The sequence below is a fragment of the Cricetulus griseus genome (genome assembly GCF_003668045.3).
Source record: "Cricetulus griseus strain 17A/GY chromosome 1 unlocalized genomic scaffold, alternate assembly CriGri-PICRH-1.0 chr1_1, whole genome shotgun sequence".
In the NCBI taxonomy this organism is placed as follows: Eukaryota; Metazoa; Chordata; class Mammalia; order Rodentia; family Cricetidae; genus Cricetulus; species Cricetulus griseus.
The window spans coordinates 175,502,596-175,527,209 of record NW_023276807.1 but is presented as its reverse complement, the minus strand read 5'-3'; the positions used below and the strand labels follow the sequence as shown (position 1 = coordinate 175,527,209).

The following is a 24,614-nucleotide window of genomic DNA, read 5'->3' as shown; positions in this document are numbered from 1 at the left end:
CGGCTTGTTCATGTGGCTTAAGCAACCAGGCAACAGCTGGCTTTCTCCTTTTTCCCTTTTTATTCTGTCTGGGAATCCAGCCCATGGGATGGTGCAGACTACATTTAAGGCAAACCCCCCCAATTAATCTTCTCTGAAAATATCCTTACAGATACACCCAGAGGTATGCCCCACTAGTACCTTAGGCACTTCTTAATCCAGTTAAATTGACAATTAAAATTAACTATCATGCTTAGAGACAATGGAAGTTTATTGCTCATGGTTCTAGAAGCTGGGGAGTCCAACACCAGCAGCTCACATGTTTGCATCATAGACAATGTCTTCTCCCTGTACCTTCATGGGATGGAAGGGAGATACGAGAGCCCCAAGGATGCTCTTCTACGACACTCACCCATCTCTCCTTCATAATCTCTGCTGCACCTCCAAAAGTTTCTTATTTGGCAGGTGGTGCTGCCTATGTGCTGGGTTTTAAGGCCTGAATGTACTTCCATCATGGTGTCAGTTGTACTAAGGTCTGGAGTCCTATTACACTGTCTCAAAAAAAAAAAAAACAAAAAAACAAAAAAACAAAACAAAACAAAAAAAACAATGGACAAACAAACCAAAAAAACCACAGCTTGCTGATCACTGGCTGAACATTGACTATCATAAATACCACAAGCCAAGTTCTTCTTAGAGCCTGCCTAAGTGTCCTGGCCATGTGTGGGATCTTCATTTGTAACTTTGTCTTCTACTCTGTGATGCCAGCCCTTAGCCCCGGCACCCCCAGGTCTGTCATCCCATGTAATTTTACGAGAAAAGGAAGTACAAGAAATCAGAACTTCTTTCTTGATAGAGAAGACTTGGGCCTGGCCAGGGTAATGTTCTCTTTCAGGAGTTTTGGGGATGAATGAGTGATACAAAGACCAAATACAGGGAGAAATGAGGGGTGCAAAGAAGATCCTGTGTGCCTGCCACCTCTGCTGTCGCTCACACTGGCTTACTGTGAACCCTGGCTTCCTGCCCTAATCCACGTAGCTGGGCTTACTTCAGTTCCAGTAGCTCCCTCTTTTTGCTGCTGCAGGCACTTGGTTTCTGCAGCACAGACATCACTGATGTGCTAGTTATAGTGCCCATTGTTTAGAAGGCCCGTCCAGGTCAGTGAGCATTACAGTTTAAATGTGAACTGTACCCTGTATTTTCATGTGTTTGGAACTGGTCCTTAGTCACCGGTGGTGTTTCAGAAGGCTGTGGAATCTTTAGGAAGTGGAGCCACTAATGAAGGAAATGGGTCACTAGAGGTGGACCTTGAGGGGGGATGGGCCTTGAGTCAGTATGGGTCTTGGGTCCAGCCTCACTTCCTACTTATACTGTGTTTCCTGATTGCAGACACAGTGTGGCCAGCCACCCAGAGTTCCTGCTGAGATGCCGTCCCTGCCATGATAGACTGTGCTTTCTTAAACTATAAGTCAGAAAAAAGCCTCCCTCCCTTGAACTGGGTTCTGGTTAGGCATTTGGACACAGCTACAAGACTATGGAGGAGTACAGCAACTCTCCTGGGTCGCTGACTGAGGAGACAGGTTTATTAGGTTTGCTCGAATGATAAGGCTAGGCTCCAGAACCCAGGCAGCTGCTCAATCCATAAAGATGGTTGTCTCCAAAATCCTAATCTTGTTTGGAGGCCTGGAGGATTCCTGGAGAGCCGCTGGTCTTCAGTCCATCTTGCAACCAGAAGAAACTAGGTTGTAATGCTTACAATAGGACAGACACAAGTGCAGCAGTGCTGCTTTCAGGCTCAGAGGCATGTGTGAACACACACACACACACACACACACACACACACACACACACACAGTAAACAAATAAAAATGTAACGAAAAAAATTAAATATATACTAACCATCACAAGGGCCATCTCACTGCAGCCTGTGGTGGCACTATGCTCACTGCAGCCCGTGGCTTTGACAACCAGCTTCTGCCATGTGTGTGGTGGCATAACAAGAAAGAAATATTCAGCCCATGGTTTGGCAAGATGGCTCAGCAGATAAAGATGCTTCCTGGACCCCAAGTAGAAGAAGGAGAGTCAACTTTCAATGGCTGTTCTCTCACTTCCATGTGCACACTATGCTGCCTGTGCACACAAATGAATGAATGATACAATGTAGAAACGCACAGCTCTCTGCTTCTGCTAACAAGTTCAACAAGGATGCTTCAGCCAGCCTCATTCCTCACTGTGCTTTTTCCAGGGAGCAACTGCAACACTAGCCTGTTCACTGTGCATGCTTCTCCTTCAGAGCAGAAATAAGGGTGGTGCCGGAGCAGCATGAACAAGCTTCCCCACCTTCTGCGCCTTAGTTGACCTTTACTTTTAAGACCTGATTCTCATCTTCGTTTCGTGTTAACAGAAGTGGGTTCCTTTAGTCTTCTCCACTGACAGGAATAATCCCCCTGGAATTTTAGCTGTCAAAGCATGGCTCCTCAGGCTGTTGGAAAGGGGGCCCTTAGGACCTGTCTTTGCAGACAAGGCTCCTCTTCACACTGTGGGCCTGTGCTGGAATCAAGGAACACATACCTTGATGTATCCTGGGGCGTGGCAAGCCCAGACAGTGCTGGGAAGGGAGCTCTCGGCTCAGACCTGACATTTCTCCATGTCTGCACAAGCGTACACCAAGACCAGCCTTGGAGGAAGGAGGGGCTAAGAGAGGAATGAGATGGGAGAAATGGGGCTGTTGTGCAGAAAGGTAGGGATGCAGAAGCATGATCAGGCCACCCTGCAACATGACTGCTGACTCTGCTACTGCCTGCTAAACATGAGCACAGGGTGGCTGATTAGCAGCACACTGCCTGGAGCCCTGTCAATGACAGGCTTTTTGTTTTTGTTGTTGCTTTTTGTTTTGTTTTGCTTTGTCTTAATGCTGGGAGAGGGGCCTCTTTTGGGGGGAGGTGTCCTGAGGTGTAACTGCTTGCATATGAACACCCTTAACACATAAAAAGTAAAGGAGAGCCTCAACCATCAACCCCTACAGACTGCCTGGGCAGTCATCAACTCAGCATGTCACACTTCCAAGTGGCCCACAAGCAGCGAAGGACAACAGGGGCAGAAAGGCCAGGCTGTTTCCACTGGGAACAGCTCTTAAAATCACGTGGATTGGCCATGAGATGGTGGCACACGCCTTTAATCCTAGCACTTGGGAGGCAGAGGCAGGCGGATCTCTGTGAGTTCAAGGCCAGCCTGGTCTCCAGAGGGAGTGACAGGATAGGCTCCAAAGCTACACAGAGAAACAAACCCTGTCTCGAAAAACAAAAAACAAACAAACAAACAACAAAAAAAAAAAGTCATGTGGATGGCTACCCTGGTGGCTCAGCTCAGCTTGCCCCTCATTCATTTGACTTCCTTTTATGCCCTTCTGCTTCCTTCCAGGGAACTCTTACCAGGGCTGGCCCCCATATGAGCAATCTACTGAAGTCAGCTTCCCTGGGGCTTGTGTATGAACACCCTTAACACATAAAAAGTAAAGTGTAATAGAGCAGGGCTTTATGAGATAATTATAAAATTATTTCAAAACCCGATTGACGGTATGTGCTATACATGGCATCTTGGCTCATCTCTGTGTCTATCATTTAGAGATGTAGAAGGCCATCCTCATAGTTACTTTTGTCTGCAGTTACAGAAGCCTCAGCCAAGGGATGGACAGGTAGACACACCATACACAGCGCCAGCATTTAACCCCAGGCAGGCTGCCTCTAGAATCTGCTGTCAGGGCTGAAAAGTGCCTCTTCATTGCAGGGTTCTTTCTGCCTGCTTTGTCTGTCTTGGAGCTGTTTCTACCTGCTGGGATGTGAAGTTCAGCTATCAGTTTTCATCTTAAACACAGTCATGGCCAAGGTGATAGAAACAAATAGAAAAATGTGAGCGGAAAGAATAGCATGCCATCAGATGTAATGACACACGCCTGTAATCCTGGTGCTAGGGAGACTGAGACAGGGGGACTGCAAGTCCCAGAATAGGCTGGGCTACTTAATGAGGCACTGTCTCAAAAAGGAAAAGGAAAGCAAACATGAAAAGAGAATATAACAACATAAATTTCAACACCAATGAACAATTTGGAGAAGGAAGAGTAAACTTTTATTTTGTCTTTTTTTTTTTTTTTGAGACAGGGTCTCATGTAGCCCAGGATAGCCTCAAACACCCTGTGTAGCCGAGGCTAGCCTTGAACTCCTAATCATCCTCCTGTCTCCACTTGAAATAACTTCAAAAAGTGAATTGTTAATGTCATCCTGGACAAGAAAATTGTTACCTTTGGGTAATTTTTTTCCCAAAGACAGAAATCTATTTGGGCAAAAATCTCTAAGTGAACACATGAACCTGTCACAGATTCTGGGTCCTAACAATAGTACTTGCCAGATCCACACTCTTCAGCAGGGCTTCCTGCAGTCATGTGTTCTACACCTGTTCTGACTCACCTGCCACACCCCAGGGCTCATTGTGCCTAGAAGCCTCGAAACATGGTGATGTGACTGCACAACTGGCTTTTATTTTTTTAATTCAGTTATATGTAGTTTAACTAGGAACAGGGTAGTAGGGCTGTGTTGCCTCAGCAGAGTGTGATTTGAAATGGAAAGGATATGCTAGCCCCGCTGGTAGCACACACCTGTACTCCTAAGCATTTGGGTGATTGTGGCATGAAGTTCTTAAGTGAGTTCAAGGTCAACCTAGGAAATTTAGTGATTCCCTGTCTCAGAGTATAAAATATAAAAAGGGCTGAAGATATCGACCAGTGGTAGAGCATTTGCCCAGCATGTACAAGGTGAGTACCAGAAAGGTCGTGAGGCTGTTGTCCTTCTTTTAACTGAGCAGCCTACAGGGAGCAGTACAGTCTGTGAGAAAACAGCAATTATGTGTCTACAGGACCAGAAAAGACTTCCATTTAGTTACAGTCCATCATTGCCTTGTTGCCAGAACTATGTATTTTCATAAAAAGATAGTAATGTAGGGTTTTATGCAAAAACCTTACTTTTGTACATTCTCCAGAGACTTGTGAACTCTCTGGAGATATGTGAGTCAGGTTGAGGAAACTGTCCTTTACCTAATATGCTATGCCATCCCATGCTGTGTGGCACACATCAGAACCCCTAGCAATACAAATCATTTCAACTCAGGAAACATTCATCGTAGAAATACCAGAATTCCATATCATAAAGTGTGTCCAAATATTTTTTCCTGAAAAATGTTTGAAACATAATATATACCAAAAATGAAATAAAAGCACCAAGTTGCTTAAATGCTCAAAAATATAATTACCTTTCATAAGCACCAAAATGAGCTAGTTCCAAACACCACACCCTCATTTGGAAGTGAAACTAACTGACTTGTTTCACTCTGGGATTCAGTATTAATTATTTAGACATTGGAAAAAAAAAAAAAAAAAAACTTCAAGGAATACCTAGTGAATACCAGAAAGTAGGCCAAGATAAGGAAGAATAAGATGCCACTCTCATTTTCCTTGGCTCATGTTCTAACAGACATGACAAAAATTCCTTTGTAAAGTGTGGGATCAGAGCAGCAATGAGAGCTGGAGGGCATGATAACTGGACAGAAATTGGTGGTAGAAAGAACATGCTGAGCAGTGGCACTCCGGGGTGAGCACAGCAGCGGGTGCAGGAAACCCCAGCAATCAGAGAGGACTAAAGCATCAAACTTGAAGTTGGAAGGGCCAGAAAGGGTGGATGAAAAGCGAGGGCAAATGACAGACATTATGACTATGATGCAAAGGAGGTCTTATCTCTGGCTTACCAACCCCATAGGATGAATGGATGATGAATAGATAGATTCGCCTAAACTTGGCATTGAGAATTCCAAGACAACTAGTCACTAAAATTGTCTTTTTTTTGTTTTGGTTTTTTGTTTTTTTCAAGACAAGGTTTCTTTGTGTAGCAACACTGGCTGTCCTGGAGAGTTGAGGGTGTGGTGTTTGGAACTAGCTCATTTTGATGGTTATGAAAGGTAATTATATTTTTGAGCATTTAAGCAACTTGGTGCTTTTATTTCATTTTTGGTATTTGTAGACTATGCTGTTCTCACAGAGAACTGCCTGCCTCTGCCTCTCAAGTTCTGGGATTAAAGGCATGCACCACCACTGCCTGACTAAAATTGTCTTTCTTATGGGTTTATTTCTCGTTGGGAGAAAAACAGTAAACAGTGGAGAAGTACCTAAGTTAGAATGCTAGGGAAATACACCAGCCTTAAGAAAGAGAAGTGGCAGTGAGGGGGAAGTGTTCTAGGGAGTTGAAGGCAGAGGTGGCATGTGACCTGGCCACAAATGTAAAGAAACAGCCAGCAGTGTAATAATTCCAGAGCCAGACTCCAATTCCAAGAATCAATTATTGAAAATGTTTTATAAATAAGCAAAACCAAAAGCAAAGGGCATTTGAAAATAGAAGAGCGTAATCACTTATATTCTAACTACTCTGACACCGATTCTATTTCTAGTGTTTATCAGTGATCTGAGCTACAAGCACATGTGTCTCATATACAGACTATAAACACTATTTACGATTTGCAGTCAGCTCTTTTCATTTAACATCACAGGCATTTCCATGATAACTACTGTAGCCTGACCCATCCTCACTTTCAGTGTCTGCTCTATTATATATTCACTGGGTATAATATACAGTGTTAACCTTTCCTTCTTCTTCTTCTTTTTTTTTTTTTTTGTATTTTCATGCTTACAAACATAAACATCATTACACATATATCTTTTTTCTCTTATTCCCCATAATTTCCTTAGGCTAAATTTCCAGAAGTAGGGAATGAATGGGTCAAAGGGAACACTTAAGAATTTGTTTTGCAAGCTGCCAAACTGATTTACATAAGAGATCAAAGGTAAAAAAAGAAGCTGGATTGAGAAAGAAAGGGGGGAAACAGGCAGAAATAACACCAGAAAGGTTGTATCCTAATTGGCTGTACTTTGGGTGTAGTCAGTACCTGCCACACAGTAAACAACCAGTATAAGAGTGAGTTGCTGACTTCTGGGTTCAAATTTTATAGCTCAAAATTGATTTTTCAGGGCCCAGAGAGATGGGCCAGTGGTTAAGAGCACTTATTGCTCTTGCAGAAGTCCCAGGTTTGGTTCCTAGCACCCACGTGGCAATGTACAGCCATCTGTAGCTCAGTTCCAGGGAATCTGATGTCTTCTGCTGACCTCTTCTGGCTCCTGCATGCACACAGTACACATAAGTATACTTCGGCACACACACATATACACACAAAATATAGTAAACTATTTTTTAGATTTATTCTACTTTCAATCATGTAAATTTGTATGTCTGTGTGAGGGTATGGTATATGTGTGTATCCAAGGAAGGCAAAGGTATTGAAGGGACCAGCTCCCCATTTCGGCAGCCATAACAGCCAAACTCACACTTGCCATGACCTTGTCTTGGTCAGTAAGGTCAGATGCCTGCCCCTTTCGGCAGCCGTAACAGCTGAACACGTGCTTGTCTGACCTTGTCTTAGTCACTAGGAAGTCAGATGCCTGCCTCGTGGCAAGGAACCAATCAGAAGTTAGTTGGCAGTGCTATGCTTTACGGCTCTGGGTGTGCTTTACAGACAAGTGCACAGCAATGACGCACAGAGCATAGCAACCACCCTGGGAGGGCCTATGGGCCATAACAACCAATTGCCAATCAACACAGGGCAAGCCCTCCAAGCCTGGAGGCACACCAATCCTGAGCCTGTGCATACCCCTAGACACTTCCCTTACGCTGCCCTATAAGATCTCTATGCAGACGGTTCGAGCTGTCTTTCCTAGCCATCCACCATGGTGGATGGATGGAAGGCCTGAGCTAACATGGGGTTAGCTCGTTAAACAACTGTAATAAAGTCTCATGCTGTTTGCATCAAGTTTCCGCCTCTGCATGGTGATTGGGATGGCCCTGGTCCTGGGCTGAGATCCTGGAGGCCTGAGCTTCTGAGGGTCTTACAGTATCAGATCCCCTAAAGCTGGAATTTTGGGCAGTTTCGAGCTGCCTGGTTTGGATCCTAGGGATAGAACTTGGATCCCCTAGAAGAGTAAAGCATGCCTTTACCAACTGAGCCAGTGCTCTAGCCCATGCTTTTTCTTTGTAAGATTCATTTCTCAGGGACCAGTAAGATGGCTTAGAATGGTGGTTGTCAACCTTCCTAACTCTGTGACCCTTTAGTATGGTTCCTCATGTTGTGGTGACCTCCAACCTTAAATTATTTTCATTGCTACTTCATAACTGTAATTTTGCTACTGTTATGACTCATAATGTAAACATCTGTGTTTTCCAATAGTCTTAGGTGACTACTGTGAAAGAGTCATTCAACCCTGAAAAGGGGTCGCCACTCACAAGTTGAGAACCACTGCCTTAGAGGGTTAAGATGCTCACCACAAGCCTGATGACCTGAATTTGAGCCATGGTGGAAGGAGTTAACTGATTCCTGAAAGTGGTCCTCTGACCTGTGTATAACACGTAATGACAAAAATGTTTTCATTTTTGTTGGGCGTTGGTGGCACACACCTTTAATCCCAGCACTCGGGACGCAGAGGCAGGCGGATCTCTTTGAGTTCAAGGCCAGCCTGGTTAGGACAGCCTCCAAAGCAATACAAAGAAACCCTGTCTTGAAAAACAAAACAAAAAAAAACAAACAAAAAAAAAGTTTTTATTTTCAGGGCCGGAGAGATGGCTCAGTGGTTAAAATTGCACACTGCTCTTGCAGAGGATCCCAGTTCAGTTCCCAGCACCCATCTCTGGTAGGTCACATATATGCGTAACTCCAGCCTCAGGGGATTCAACATTTCTGGGCTCTGTGGGCATCTGCATTCTCATTCACATCCCTACACTCAGGGGCATACAGATAAACATGACTCTTTACATTTTTTAAAATACTGATTTTCAAGTAAATTTGCTGTTCCCCAAAGAACAGAACTTGGACAGTCTGGAGTGAATGTTTTGCAATGCTCTGCTTTTGTTGCTTTGGCTTATGATCCAAAACTAAAACTGAAGCTAGTGTAGATTAGGTGGCTGGGGAGAGGGCTCAGTGACTTGTTGCTTAAAAGGAAGACTTGAGCTCGGATCCCCAGTACCTACATAAATGTCATGTGCCTGTAACCCCAGTTCTGAAGGCGTGGTCAGAGACAGGAAGATCTCAGATGCTCACTGGCTCCAGCTCCAGGTTCAGTGACAGACTCTGTCGCAAAAGGATAGAAAGCAATTGAGGAAAACACACAACATTAATGTTTGGCTTCCACGTGCACACATACTTTCAAATACACACACATATCACACAAACACTAAATTAATTGATTAGTTAATTAAAACAGAAGTAGTTTGGACCAAGATGGCAGGTTGAGAATATGTTTTAGACTCCCTTTTAAGTCCCTAGAGAATAATGCATAGGCTTTCTGGATGTGGTGGCACATGCCTGAAATCCTACCGCACAGGAAGCTGAGGGAGGAAAATCCAGAGTTCCAGGATAGCCTGGGATACAGAGTGAGCTCAAGGCCAGCATGGGCAACTTAGTTAGACCTTGCCCCCAAATTAAAGAAGGTTGGGCATATAGCTCAGTGGTAGAAAACTTGTCTAGTGCAGATGCGGCCCTAAATTTAAGTCCTAATGCCCATGACAAGAAAAGGAGAAAGGAAGGCAAAGTAGAAGGGATGGAGAGGAGGAGGGAATGGAGGGGGGGAGGGGAGGAGGGAGGGAGATAGAAGAGAAGGAGGAAGGGAGGAGGGAAAGAGGGAGGGACAAAGGGAGGGAGAGAGGAGATATGGGGAGGGGAGGTGGGGAGAGAGGAGAGGGAGTTGTTAAAGTCAGCAGGAGAACTGTAGGTGAGGTAGCCCATCCTTATCTCAGCACTTTGGTGGAGGCAAAAGGATCAAGAGTTCAAGGTCATCTTGGGCTAAATAATGACTTCCATGTTAGCCTAGGCTACATAAGGCATGTCTCCAAAAAACAAGCCACAACAATAATAAGTAAATAAAGTCACCAAGACCCCCCATATACTTTTCCTGCATCAAATATTGGAAATCACCATGCTGTTTGTTTATTTAGGTTTTTTTGTTTCCTGTGGCACAGGTTGGCCTTGCACTCCTGATCCTCCTGCCTCTACCTCCCATGTGCCAGGATTACAGGCACGAACTACCATACCAAGCCAGCTGTTTTGTGAGACAGGCGCCCACATTCTCACTGCATAGCCTAGGCTGGCCTGGTACTCATAATTCAGGCTGGTCTTGAATACACAGTAATCCTCCAGCCTCATCCTTCTCTCCCACCTCCAGTGCTGTGATCACAAGTATGAGCCACCAAAACTGGTTGACCAGGGTCCAAAGAGGAATGACAAAATCTGTACTGTGCCAGGGCATCAAATGTGCCAGCTATGGCTGAGGAAGGGAAAATGGCAGTCACAAAACTGCATGTGAGACAATGGCTGAAGAACGAGCTGACAGAGAACAAAATATAGTTTAAGAAGAGCTGCAATGAAGAGAAGCAGTCACCAGAGGTGGAGTGTAACATGGAAAAAAGCAATGTTCACCGGGCAAACACAGCACCCATGCAGCCGTAGGAGCTCTGCTTATATTCACCTTCAGAGAAGTGACAGCTAGGGCGTATGTCCGCTTGAGCAGGGAAGCTGTTGGGGTGGGGGTGGGGGTGGGGTGGGAACGCTTTCAACCATTTTGCTTCAGCCCCTGTTTATATAACACTGTCCCAAGACTAAGACTCCTCAGATTGGCTTGACTCTGGGATTCACCAGCTCCTTCCAGTTCGATGGTGGAATATGGGTGGCCTCCTTTACTTCAGAAGCCAGGGCCATTGATTAAGACCAATACCCATCTCCTGCTGGATGAGAGATGCTTAATTACTCTACAAAAAGGAAGTCCACTGCAGTAGGGCAGCTTCACGGCTCTCTAAAAATAGAGACCATAGGTTATTTTTAAAAACCCTCCTGGCTATGAGTCAGTTTTCTCCAGAGTTTCTCTGATGAAGGGAAACCACACTGCCGTGTGGACATTTTCAACCTTCTGAAACATTGCCCCATGGACAGAACCAACCACGCCAGCTCCCAGTGAGGAAATACAGAGGATGTATGTGCCAGGGTGCTGAGACCAGGGCTGTCTTGAAACAGGTGCTCCATGTCAGTAAGGTGGAGCTGCTTCCAGCGCCAGCTCTCAGTGGCGGTGTTGAGCAGGGTGGCTTTATAATCATTGTGGCTTTATTCTTTCCTGGTTCCAGGAAGATTCATAATCTAATGAAGAAATATTTGCTAAGGAGGAGTTGTATGGCATGAGTGAATCGGTCTTCCCGAGATATCAATTTTACTTGCTTTACAGAACATCAAAAAGAAATTTTAAGTGATAAATGCATTAATCTACAGCTACTTACGATTAGCCTACTCTGGCTAAAATGGGAATACATTATCTGCAAGACATCTTTCATACTCCCAAGGCACTTTAAAATAATGAAAACATATAAAATCATATCTGAGTAATTAAAGTAATGGCAAATAAAAACTTAGCACTGTGTGGAATTGCCTATCAGGGCAATGCATCTCTTTTTATAAGCCCTTTGTGATATTGCTATTAATTTTTAAGTAACAAAATATTGCTCCAGAACCAAAAATGGGATATTAACTAACACATACACAATTAATTGCTTTGAAAATGCCAAGTCCTAGGTTCTGGTTTATACAAAGGAATTTCTGTGGGTATCTAGTAAATTCTACACCCAGTGGCTGCTTGCTGTAAGCTGTGGAGGAGACTGAATTGAGGTCTTTAAAAGAGAGAAGCCAGAGCTGGGGGGATGCCTCAGCAATAGTGCTTGACAAGCAAGCCTAATAAACATTATCAGCCCCCCCCCAAAAAAAAAATGCCAGATGTGGCAGCTTCTGTCTGTAATCCCAGCACCGCTAAGGTGAGACACTGAAGGTGGAAATGTAGACAGGAGAGCCCCCTGAGGGCTTGTGAGGGCAGACCCGCCCTTAAAAAACAAGATGGAACAAGAAAACATACTCTTTGAAAGTATCTCTGTGTTACTCAGGCAGGCCTTGCACTCCTGGGCTCAAGTAATCCTCCTACCTCAGCTTTCCGAATAGCTGGACAGACCAGCATACCCATGTGCCAGACTATCAGAATTTTTTGAGGGGGCCCATGCTCCCTCTTACAGATCTTAAGTAAATATTAATGTATTTAAGAGTCCAAGAACTCCTGAATTCCTGAAGGAGAAAAAGGCAGTCTGTTCAAACTTGCTTTGACTCCTGTTCTGGGAATGTACACATTTCTTCTTCATGTGCAATAAGCAAATATTATTTGAATGTCAGGACACAGAGCTTGGACCAGATGAAAAGCCAAGACTTTTATATCTAAAAGACAAAAGTATCCCATACCTCTGCTCTTCTTTCTTTCCCTTGGAGCCACATTTGTCTGATGGCTCCCAGTGGAGAAAGTATGTTTATTTACCAATGTGCCAGCCCCAAGTTGGGGCTCTCATACTCAGCTGCAGACTAAGAACAAGCTTTGAAGTGGAATCTCCCAGAGCCCAGCAGAGTGACCTGAGTCTTGAACTTGGGCCTGCTTACACATATGAAAAACACATTCAGGCTGGGCCTGGACCTCAGAAGAGGAGCGCTTGCCTAGCATTCATGAGGGCCTAGGTTTGATTCCACACATAACAGGGAGGCAGGCAGTGGAATAAAACAGGCATTTAGGTAAAGTCAAATCATGGAGTCAGGTTCCCAGAAAGACCTACCCACCTGTCGTCCTCAACCCTCCGAGAGTTTTGACTCTGGTAAGACACACGCTTTCCCCCTCACTGGTGAACCCCACCTTCGGTTAATTCCAGCTTCAGGTGAACCTTGGGCATTAATACTGATTAACTGTCAGCCTGATCTTTATTCAATTATATCAATATTTTAAGGCTGACACATAAAAGCAAATATTTGCCTCTTGAGGTAAAGTAGGCGACTTTTAAACAAACAAAAAAAAACTTTGTCTGAATCATTAATGAGCATTTTTTATCAGTTTTTTCCTCCCAAGTTTTGAGAGAACTTGTCTAGCAAACTATATTTACTGAGTAATTAATTTGTTTTCCCTTAAAGAAAATTAATCCCAAACACATTATCACTTGGCTGCCTTCCCAGCCAAACACAGATACGAGTTATCTGAATTCTATTCGTTTGTTGAGTTTTAAGTGTTTCGTTTATCGTGATTTCCAGTACATCATGTCTAAGTAAACATACAGAGCTTTCATGATTCTGTTGAACGGCACCCTTAGTGAACAGGGGTTAGGAGCATAGCGGCTGATGACAGTTCGTGCAACCCAATGGCATGCATTTGAATTCATTTGCTCACTCCTTATTTCTCAGTGAAGACGGGAATCTTGCCAATGGAGAGTCAGCATCCACGGAAATTTCCTATCTTTGGTGTAATAAATCCACCACCAAGATCCTAAAACCTTGGCAAGAAGAGCTTGCTAACTCCATTTCCATGATGCTCAACACGCCTCACCCAAGCTCCCTGTGCTGATGACAGCCCCAGGCCACCACCTGTAGCTTCAGTAGAAATATTTCTAGACCTATCCACGGGAGTTGGGGGGGGGGCGCTCTAGCTCTATAGTTCTGGAATTGAGCGAGTTTCCTGTCTGCTCCTCTTACATTCAGGATTACTTTTGGTTTTTAATGAGGAGAGGGAAAAGAGATGGCCCCCTTATGTAGCCAAGACTACCCTTGAACTCCTTATGTAGCCAAGAATGAACATGAATTCCTAATAGTCCATTTGCCGAGGACTAGAATTGCTGACTTATGCCACCACGACCAGCTTTCAAGGTTGCTGGGGAGGGAGGATCTCTTTGTTTAGTCCTGACTGGCTTCAAGCTCACCGTCTCCCTGCCTTAGCCTCTTAAGTGCTGGGATTTCACCCTCAGTGAGGTTAGTTGGTCTATCGAAAGAGCAGTCTAGTGGAAAGTGTGAGGCAAACGCAAAAGACGGATGCAAGGGGAAGACGCTGGTTAGGAGGTTCCTCCAGAGCTGTCCCGATAGGAGACCTGACATGTGCCTGATTTCTAGAATACTCCAGGGAGACCATGGTACCCTAAAGGAGTTTGTGAAATTCGCAATCTGAAGCAACCTCACCCTGCTTCCCCTGAGGCCCACATGGAAGAAGGCACAGGGAGCAAAGGGCTCTGTAGTATGTCCAAGATCCTACTCCAGTCCTTCTGTATACACCCCCACAGGCAATCTATAACACGGGACACACTACCCTGGGACAATCTGAATATAGTGACAGCCAATGGCCAATGACCCCCCCCACCCCCCACTGCTTGGCAACAATACTTTCCCAGGCAAAGAGGAAATGATTTAGACAGAGTTTCCAGCATCCTAAAAGCAATAGAAGCCTAAACTAGAGCTTAGTGAGTTGTTTTAAAATGAAACTGTGTGTCTTTGGTACAGAGTTGTGGACTGGGACCTTCTTTCCAGCCTGTGATAAAGATGGGGAACAGAGAGGCTTAGTCATCAGAGCAGGGGCCAAACTCCCAGTCCCCCACCAGCCTAGCTCACTGTGCACACCCTTCCCACCTGTCTGCCCATCTGCAGGTCCAGCATGTCTTCCGCAGCAGCCAGGAGTCCATCTCTCAGTGGTCTGAAGTTTCCAGTCTCGGCAGATGTGCGAATGAATGCCAAGGATTTACTTCCAGGGTGAACACACTGTCAGGATGCCAGTATGTTCTCATATACAGGAGGGTGTAGAGAGGCTTGTGGGAGATCCATCTTGTTTGCTCCTTGTGCTACACTCCTTTTGTTCAAGGTGTGGAACCAGCCCAGATGTCTGTTCACACATGAACAGATAAGGGAAACATAGTCAGATTCCCAGGGAAACTTTAGCCAGCTGTTGGAAAAGTGAAATTAAAGCCTTTGGTAGTAAATGATAGAGCTGGAAATCATCATTAGAAACAAAACAAACATGATTCAGAAAAACAAATATTTCGTTTTTCTCTCATATGCAAAATCTAGATTTAAATTTGGATGTATGTGGTGTTTCTATGTGTTTGTATGCATGTGCTCATACATGTTGGACATAAAAGCAAGTGGGAGTTACAGAGAGAGAAAGAAGATATCTGAAAGAAAGTCACTGGAATATATTTTGACTTTATACAATGTGACATAAAATCAGGAAGGGGACTGTATTAGTCAAAAAAAAGTGTATATGTGTAAGCCTGAGATACTCCAGATAACTGACTCTAACCATAAAGTTCAGATTTCTTTCTCACCTGGAGAGCTGGGGAAAAAAACAAAAAATAAATTATTGAGCCAGAGTTTCACTTCTCACATTCTAACACCCGAGGAAGGTGCTAATAAACTCTGTTCCCCCAGGAAGGACAAAAATAGGGAACCAGGAGTCTGGACAGGGCACTGCATAGTAACTTAAAGTCACCTGAACTTTTAACCAGATCCAGTTTGTGTTTGACTTCTCTGAGTTTGCTGGTTAGTGTTCTGTCAACGTGATACAAGAAAGGTTCATCTGGGTAGAGGGACCCTCAACTCAGAGAATGCCTCCATTAGACTGATCTGTAGGCAAGTATATGAGGCATGTTTTAAATTAATGATTGATATGAAACGGCCCAACCCATGAGGGTGGTGCTACCCTGGGCAGGTGGTCCTGGGTGTGTAAGAAAGCAGCCTGAGCCTGGCATGGTATGCACACCTTTAATCACAATATTCCAGCACCAGGGAGACAGAGGCAGGTGCATCTCTGTGAGTTTAAATCCAGCCTGGTGTATATAGTGAGTTCCCCAGGGTAGCACACGCTACTCCATGGCCTGTGCATCAGCTCCTGCCTCCAGGTACCTGAGTCATGTCCTGACTGCCCTCACTGGTGGACTGTGACCTGAGAGTTGTAAGATGAAACAATCCCTTTCCTCCCGAGTTGCTTTCAGTTATGGTGTTTTATCACAGCAAGGGAAAGCAAACTACAGCACCAGTTCTCACTGATCATTAAAATATGCAAATTAGGGGCCAGGGGCATGGCTTGGTTCAGAAAGGTACTTGCCACCTAGCCTATCTTGAGCCCTATCCTCCCTAGGACCCATGTGACAGAAGTGAGAGAACTGACTCTCATAAGTTGTCTCCTGATCTACACACCTACACACACACACACACACACACACACACACACACACACACACACACACACACGAAAAATGCAAGTAAATTAGATTTCTCCAGAAAACGGTTCCTCCCTCCCTCCCTTTCTCCCTCTCTCCTGTTAGACCCTCCGAAAACTCAGGCCTCCGGGGTCACAGCCCAGGACCTTGGTCACCCCAATCACCGGGTGGATTCGAAAACTTGCTGCAAACTGCATGAGGCTTTATTGTTGTTTAACGAGCTAACCCCATGTTAGCTCGGGTCTTTCACCCACCCGCCGTGGTGGATGGCTAGCAAAGACAACTCGAACCAGATACATAGAGATCTTGTAGGGCAGCATAAGGGGAGTGTCTAGGGGTAGGCACAGGCTCAGGATTGGTGTGCCTCCAGGCTTGGAGGGCTTGCCCTGTGTTGATTGACCAATTGGTTGTTATGGCCCATAGGCCCTCCCAGAGTGGTTGCTATGCTCCGTGCGTCATTGCTGTGTACTTGTCTGTAAAGCACACCCAGAGCCGTAAAGCATAGCACCACCAGCTAACTTCTGATTGGTTCCTCGAGGCAGGCATCTGACTTCTAATGACTAGGACAAGGTCATGGCAAGCACGTGTTACTGTCATGGCTACCAAAATGGGGAGCTGGTCCCTTCAACTCCCTCCCTCTCTTTCTCCCTCCCTTTCCCTCTCTCTCCCTCCCCCTCACTCCCTCTCTCCTGTTCATTTTTCCCCAGCAACAAAGGTGCACATTATATATAGTGTTTATCCCAGAGTCAGTTGGAATACCTGGGGCCTGAAAATGGACACTAACATGACAGAGCCCTGGTTGCTGTGAACCCTAAGACAAAAAGACAGCTCAAAGCTGGGCAACTGTGTGTTTGTTAGATATGTAGCTTATTTGCTTCTGTCCTAGTCTCCCAGAGTGTCTTCACTGTCTTGTCTTATTTGCAGGGCAGACCCTGTCTTCTAACACAGTCCTGAGTAATGAGCAAAGGGGAACTGTACTGCTGTTTCCTTAGAAAGAGGCTCAAGACGCCAGAGAAGAACACTAGGAATTCTCCACAGCTTCCCCAGAAAGCCTAAGTCTGGGTGAGTCCATGCACAGCGGTATGACTGACCCCTGGGGCAAGGGACGCCTAACAGTCTTGCTTGGAGTTCACTTGTGAGATTGAAGGGACCAGCTCCCCATTTCGGCAGCCATAACAGCCGAACACATGCTTGTCTGACCTTGTCTTAGTCACTAGGAGGTTAGGTGCCTGCCTTGTGGCAAGGAACCAAACAGAAATTAGCTAGTGGTGCTATGCTTTACGGCTCTGGGTGTGCTTTACAGACAAGTACACAGCAATGATGCGCCGAGCATAGCAACCACCCTGGGAGGGTCTATGGGCTATAACAACCAGTTGACCAACACAAGGCAAGCCCTCCAAGCCTGGAGGCACACCAATCCTGAGCCTGTGCGTACCCCTAGACACTCCCCTTACGCTGCCCTATAAGATCTCTATGCAAACGCTTTGAGCTGTCTTTCCTAGCCATCCACCATGGCGGGTGGATGAAAGACCCGAACTAACATGGGGTTAGCTCATTAAACAACTACAATAAAACCTCGTGCAGTTTGCATCAAGCTTTCAACTCTACCAGGTGATTGGGATGACCGAGGTCTTGGGCTGAGATCCTGGAGGCCTGAGCTTCCGGAGGTCTTACAAGATAAAATGCAGATGTGTCTGGCTGAGGAGAAACCTACATTTTTGTCTTTCCAGGCACCAGTGTAAAGAAGAAAAAGCAAGCCCTTCCCAGACCTTGTCTCTTGTAACTTTGATTTCCTGTGTGCTAATTTTCTTCTGAAAGGAAAATGCAAGGAAGGTTTGCCTGGCTACTGCAGTTTTACCAAACAACAACATCAGAGTTCCCACCTGGACCTTGAACTAACTTTACAATTTCTATACATGCCATTTAAAGAATCTGATGGTAAGTTGGGGATGTAGCTCATGGGTAGAGCACTTCTCCATGCTTGAGGTCCTGGATTCAATCACCCTAATTCAATGACAGCCTGGGTTATGGAAGACCCTGTAACTTACACACACACACACACACACACACACACACACACACACACACACCAGAAGAATGGCTAAAGAAAATGTGATTTTATATTTATATATATATATATAGTTATATATAATAGATATATATAGTTAATTGATTTTTTCATTCATAAAAAAGAATGAAGTTTTGTCATTTGAAGAAAATGAATACAACCAGCAGTAAATCATATTAAGCAAATTAAGCCATTCTCAGAAAGACAACATTTGTTTTGTTCTTCCAGAAGACCTGAGTTCAGTTCTCAGCACTTACCATGGGCAGCTCACAATGACCTAACTCAAGCTTTGAGGGACCAGACACCCTCTTTTGGCCTCCAACAGCTCCCACCTGATGCACTACATACACATAACTTTTTAAAAACTCAAAAAGCAGCATGTGTGTATATATGACAGGAAAAGAGAAATGAAAGCATCTAGGGAAATAACAGAGACTAACAAAATGGAAGGCAGGGTAGGTGGGGGGATGTGCTCAATGAGTATGAATTCTTTTAATGATGACCGAGGAAGAAGATAGCTGAGTGGTTTAAGAACTCTGGCTTCGCCGGGCGTTGGTGGCACACGCCTTTAATCCCAGCACTTGGGAGGCAGAGGCAGGTGGATCTCTGTGGGTTCGAGGCCAGCCTGGTCTCCAGAGCAGGTGCTGGGATAGGCTCCAAAGCTACACAGAGAAACCCTGTCTCAAAGAACCTCTCTTCCAGATGACCAGGGTTTGAATCCCAGCACCTACTGTTAGCTCACAACTGTCTATAATTCCAGTTCTAGGGAAGCCAATACTTTCTTTCAGTCTCAGAGACACCAAGTGCACACACAGGCATACATACAGGCAAAACACTCGGAAAATAAAATCACATACAGAAAAAAAGAAAGAAAAGGAAGGAAGGACAGGTGTAGTTGGAAGTTTTTCTCTGTTTCCCTCCTATTGGCCGGGTCCCCACAGCCGCTTATGAAATAATCACTCAGAGGCTGATAAATCAATTGCAATTGTTTGGACAATGGCTCAGATGTATTACTGGCTACCTCTCTTTTATAAATTAACCCATTTCTATTCATCTATGTATTGCTGTGGCTTACTGGTAATGTTCCAGCAGGCAGGGAAGGAAGAGACGGGGAAATCATTGAAGAAGGTCTAATTCTGATAGAATACAGACACAGCATTAGACAAACCCAAAGGTCTGTCCCTGAATCCCTCATTTTAGTTCATTCCAGATGGTTCTCCACTTTCCCACTCAACCATCCTCACATATTAAACAGTACTGAAGAAATACTTCAAAGAGAGAAGATCTGTGAGCTGGATAAGCATATAGATTTGCTTAAGGGCCAGGCATGGTGGATCAAGCCTGTAAGCCCAGACAGTTGGGAGGCAGAAAGAAGATGATCAAAACTTCAAGACCAGCCTCAGCTACACAGAGAGTTCAAAGTCAATCTGGGCTATATAATTAGACACAATTTCAAATCCAAAACAAAAAGTTAGTTAGTGCCAACAGAAAAGGATAGGAGGTGCATTAGGTGTATTAGGGTTCTTCAGAGTCACAGAAGACTCTCTCTCTCTCTCTCTCTCTCTCTCTCTCTCTCTGTGTGTGTGTGTGTGTGTGTGTGTGTGTGTGTGTGTGTGTGTGTGTGATTTATTGGGATGAATTACTGGCTGCAGTCCAGCTAATCCAACAATGGCTATCTGTGAATGGAGAGTTCAAGAATCTAGTAGTTGTTCAGTACCATGAGGCTGAATATCTCAGCTGGTCTTCTGTATATCTCAGCTGAATATCTCGGCTGGAATCAGAGAAGTAGGCTTCAATGTCAGTGAAGTAATGGATGTGCTAGCAAGTCAAGAGCAAGCCGGCAAAGAGCAAAAGCTTCCTTCCGAGTCCTTATATCAATTTCCAGCAAAAGGTGTGGCTCACGTTAAAGGTGTGTCCTCCAACCTCAAGATCCAGATCAAAGGTGTGTGTCTTCCTACCTCAAATGTCAGACTAGAAGTGGATTCACTCACTTCAAACCAAGCAGAAAATCTCTCACAGCTGTGCCCTCCGTTTCTGGATTATAGTTCATTCCAGATATAATCAAGTTGACAACCAAGAATAACCATCACAGGAAAGGAAAGGAAAGGAAAGGAAAGGAAAGGAAAGGAAAGGAAAGGAAAGGAAAGGAAAGGAAAGGAAAAAAGGAGAGGGAAGATGGGAGAATAGGAGGAGGGGAGAAGAGAGAAGGGGAGGGGAGAAGAGAAGAGGGGAGGGGAGGGAAAGGGAGAGGAGGGGAGGGGAGAAAGGCTTATGGCAAGGTAGCCTGAGAACCTTGGTCTATCAGACCAAATGTCAACTTTGCCACACTCAGAGGATGGCCTTCCCTGTCAGCCTTCACTTGCCAGGCATGACAGCTCACCATGCTATCATGGGTAATTTTTTTTTTCTCTGTCACATTTTGATAACATTCCCTGATGCTTTCATTCAAAAGAAAAAGAGCTCTGGGAACTTCCTGTGTGTGACAGATCAACTGGACAAAATGCTGGTATCGGCAGGCCCTCCTAGGGATGTATCCAATTACGCCACCAAAATATTTGCTTTTGGTATTTAAAATAAAAGCCACCCTGAGTCTAGTGCTTTCTTTTGGACCAAAGAGCACCTTGCTTGACTGTTTCTGCCAATACAACATCACCACAGGATCTTAATGAATGGTAGCTAGAGAGACTCAGAAGGAATTCCAGAAACAAAGGCCCTCAGGTATGAGACACACTCTTCTCCTAACACTCTCAAGGGGGTCAGGGTTAGGATGACTACCACGTGTCACTGCTTGCCTGGGACAGTGTCACATATCTCTGCTGTCCCTAAGTAATTATTAATAGCATCCTCTCTCTTTTTTTCTTTTAATTATCCTGGTTTGGTAATAAATTAGCTCTCTTAATCAGAAAGAAGTTTAACAAAGAAAAAGTTACAAAAAGTCATGGACTCTGAATTGTTAGGTGTGGAGTTCAGCCCGAAGACATATGAATTAAGCTGCAGCAGGCTGTAATGTGTCTTCAAGGTAGCGATGAGAGATGAGCAGCCCACATATCCTGATGCTGGCCTTCCCAGTGGCCTGGGGGCAGAGGATCATCCCTTTGTCATACTTCGGTGGCAATGAGCACACATTTCATAAGCCTGCTCCCTTGGCACTGTCCCCCTCCTAGAAGGGGCAGAACTACCCAGATTGTAATATGATTGCTTCTCCACCCTGCTGCCTTACTTCCTGTTAAGTCCTCGGTCACTGTACTTGTGACCGTCCTTTCCTTTCCCCCTGCCCACACCCTGTCTGCTTTAGCTCACACCTGGACACAGCCTAACCGGTCTTCCCACACCCATCCCCTTCTTTTCCTTCCTGACCCACCTTCCCCCTAGCACAGATGACTCAAAGCTGCCAACACGATGGCACCCCACCCCTGATAGCCAAGGCCTTGGCTGGCTTTCTGTTCTGCAAAGACAGAAGCCAAAAGTGCTTAGCTCTGGCCCTGCCTGCTCAATTAGGCCCCAGTCTCTCTGAATGCCATGTCCCCAGTGACCCTCCTAGCAGCCAGCATCCCCACCTTGAGGCAGTGCTTATAGTGGCTCTAGTCTGGCAGCCTAGACTCCCGAGCCTGTCTGAATACCTCAGTGTAATTACTGCATGCAGCTATTTATGTCTGACTCGCCAGCTAATAGCCACCCAAATTACCAAGGCTGTACTATACTACAGCAACCACACTGGCTGAGAGAGTTGACTCTCCCTGGCTCCTCCTTAAGAATGAAAAGCATTTTCCCCTCACCCCTCTTTCTGGGGAGAAGGGAGAAGGCAGCCTGGCCTTCAAGTCCAGAAGGCTTGGCTACCAGTGAAGCTGAGAGAGTTAGCAGCCTGCCCATGTGTCCTCTGCAAAGAAGCCAATCCATAGAATAGACTCCCTTTGTTTTGAGAGGTTGAAAACTGACATAGCTCAGACCAGCTTTGATTTGTTTTATAGAGCATTTTACATGAAATGTAAATATTAGTTGCAATTTTCAAAATACGGAAGATCTCCCTACAAAAATCTAAATTTTGACGTTGTGATGGATAATCTTGGTCATTAACTTGAATCAGCTATCATCCAAACTTCCAGGCACTCCAGTGAGGGGTTCTTTCAATCAAATTATTAGAAGCATGAAGACCCCCCCTAAATCTGAGCCATACCTTCTGGTGGCAGCCCACATGAAAGGACACGGAAGAAAGAAGCTTTGCTGTCTGCCTGCTTGCCCTCACTCCACTGGCATCTGTCCTGTCTCTGAGGTGGTCCTTCACTGATATTGGAACCAACTTCTTTTGGATTCCAAAGTACACTAAAGAGCAGCTCTCCAGGGATCCTCCAGGACTCCAGCACCAGAGCTAGACTGCTGAGACAGTCAGAGTCTTGGCCAGAACAGTCACTGATTCTCAGCCTTACCAATATGAGACAGCTGTTGTTGAACTTGGACCATAGCCTATGAACCAATCTAATAAATCCTGATGCATATTTTTTCCATTCTATCAACTCTATTACTTTAGAGATCCATGACTAATAGGGATATTCCCTAGAAAAACTCTTGCCAGGCATATTGGTGCATACCTTTAATATTAGCCCTAGGAGGCAGAGGCAAGCAGATTTCCGTGAGACCAGGCTAGTCTCGAACTCACAGAGATCTGCCTGCCTCTGCCTCCTAGTGCTAGGATTAAAAGGCCTGTGCCACCACTGCCTAGCTAATTACAATTTTTCAAATGTTTAAAAAACAGCTACACTGAGATTCCATCTCACCTCAGTCAGAATGGCACTCATTGGGGTGGGTGGGGCACAGTAGCCAGCATGGTGGTATCCTTCTGTAATTCCAGCGCTGGGGAGACCTAGGCTGGAGGACTGCTCTGCAGGCAGCCAGTATGAGACCTGCTCTTAAAATAAACAAATAATAGAGAGGGGCAGGCAGAGAGAGAGAGAGAAGAAGGCTAGCAATTGTGTAGAGAAAGAGGAACATTCATGAACTACTGATGGGAATGTAAACTGGTGCTGCCACTATGGAAAACAATATGAGGCTCCTCAAAAACACTAAAAAGGTTCTTAAAAAAAAAAAAAAAAAAAAACTAAAAAGGGAACAGTATATGATGACCCAGTTTCACTTCTGGGCATATTCCCTCCAAAATCAAAAGCAGCATACCTCAAAGATACCTGCATACCTGTGTTTATTGTACTATCCAAAATATTCAAAATACATATAGAAGATGCACTATGTACACAATGGGGTTTCATCCAGAAAGAAGAATGAAATGATGTCACTTGCAGGAAAAGCAATGGAACTGGATGTCATCGTGTTAAGCAAAATAAGCCGGACTCAGGAAGATAAGTGTATTTTCTCTCATATGTGGAATCTAGATTTTATACCCTTAAATATGTGAAAGTAGATGGGGACTGCGATGGTTGCAATGGGATGTGCATGGTAGTCTCAGGCATTTGAATGTGTAGTCTGAACTTGGTGATGCAGTTTGGGGAGGCTTAGGAGGTGTGGCCTTGTTGGAGGAGGCATGTCACTGGAGGTGCCTCAGCTCTGAGAGTTTAAAGGCTAATGGTATTCCCAGTTGACTCTCTCTGCTTCCTGCTTGCAGTTCAAGATGTGAACCCTCCAGCTTCCTGCTGTTTCTGCCCTGCTGTCACCCTCTGAACAATAAGCCCAAATACTCTTGTTTCTATAAGTTGCCTTGGTCATATGCTTTATCAGAGCAACAGGAGAATGTGTGAGGAGAAGTCTAAAGTGAAGGAGGAGGTGGGCAGGAGGATAATAGGAAGGAAAAAGAAAAGTATGCATGTTCTCATATGTAAAACCTAGACAATATATGTGACATATGAAAGCAGGGAGTGGACTGTCTTCAGGAGGAAGGGACCATCCAGCAATTATGTATGCAAATGTCATAAGCAAACCCACTGGACCAGTCTGGGCTACAGGATGAATTCAGAACCAACCCGGACAATAGAAAGCCTCTCTTTAAAAAATAAATAAATAAACAAATAAAAGGAGAGGTCAGCCAGATGGCTCTGTGGGTAAAGATGCTTGATATCAAGCTGATGACTTGAGTTCAATCCCTGGGACCCACATGGTATGAGGAGAAAACAGACTCTTACAAGTTTTGCTTTGACCTCCACATGCTCATACATGCTCATTCCCTCTGCCCCACAACATGCAAAACAAACACTTAAAAATGTAATTTAAAATGTTTTAAATGTAAAGGGTATAGCTCAATGGTAGAACAGTCGCCTAGCATGAGTGAGGACCTGTGTTCAATCCCCAGTACAGTACAATGCAAAGAAAAGGGCCTGTTACTTTGTCTTTTTTTTTTTTTTTTTTTTGGTTTTTCGAGACAGGGTTTCTCTGTGTAGCTTTGGAGC

At 44.8% G+C, this 24,614-nt stretch overlaps 1 long non-coding RNA gene across 1 annotated transcript in view; it reads right to left on the bottom strand.

Annotated features, from left to right (window-relative positions):
- LOC113832570 overlaps window positions 1–24,614 on the bottom strand; it is a 70,334-nt gene that overhangs the window by 17,145 nt on the left and 28,575 nt on the right. The window contains exon 3 of the long non-coding RNA XR_003479872.2: window positions 14,572–14,881. This is a non-coding gene — a long non-coding RNA (uncharacterized LOC113832570). The remainder of the gene's footprint in view (window positions 1–14,571; window positions 14,882–24,614) is intronic.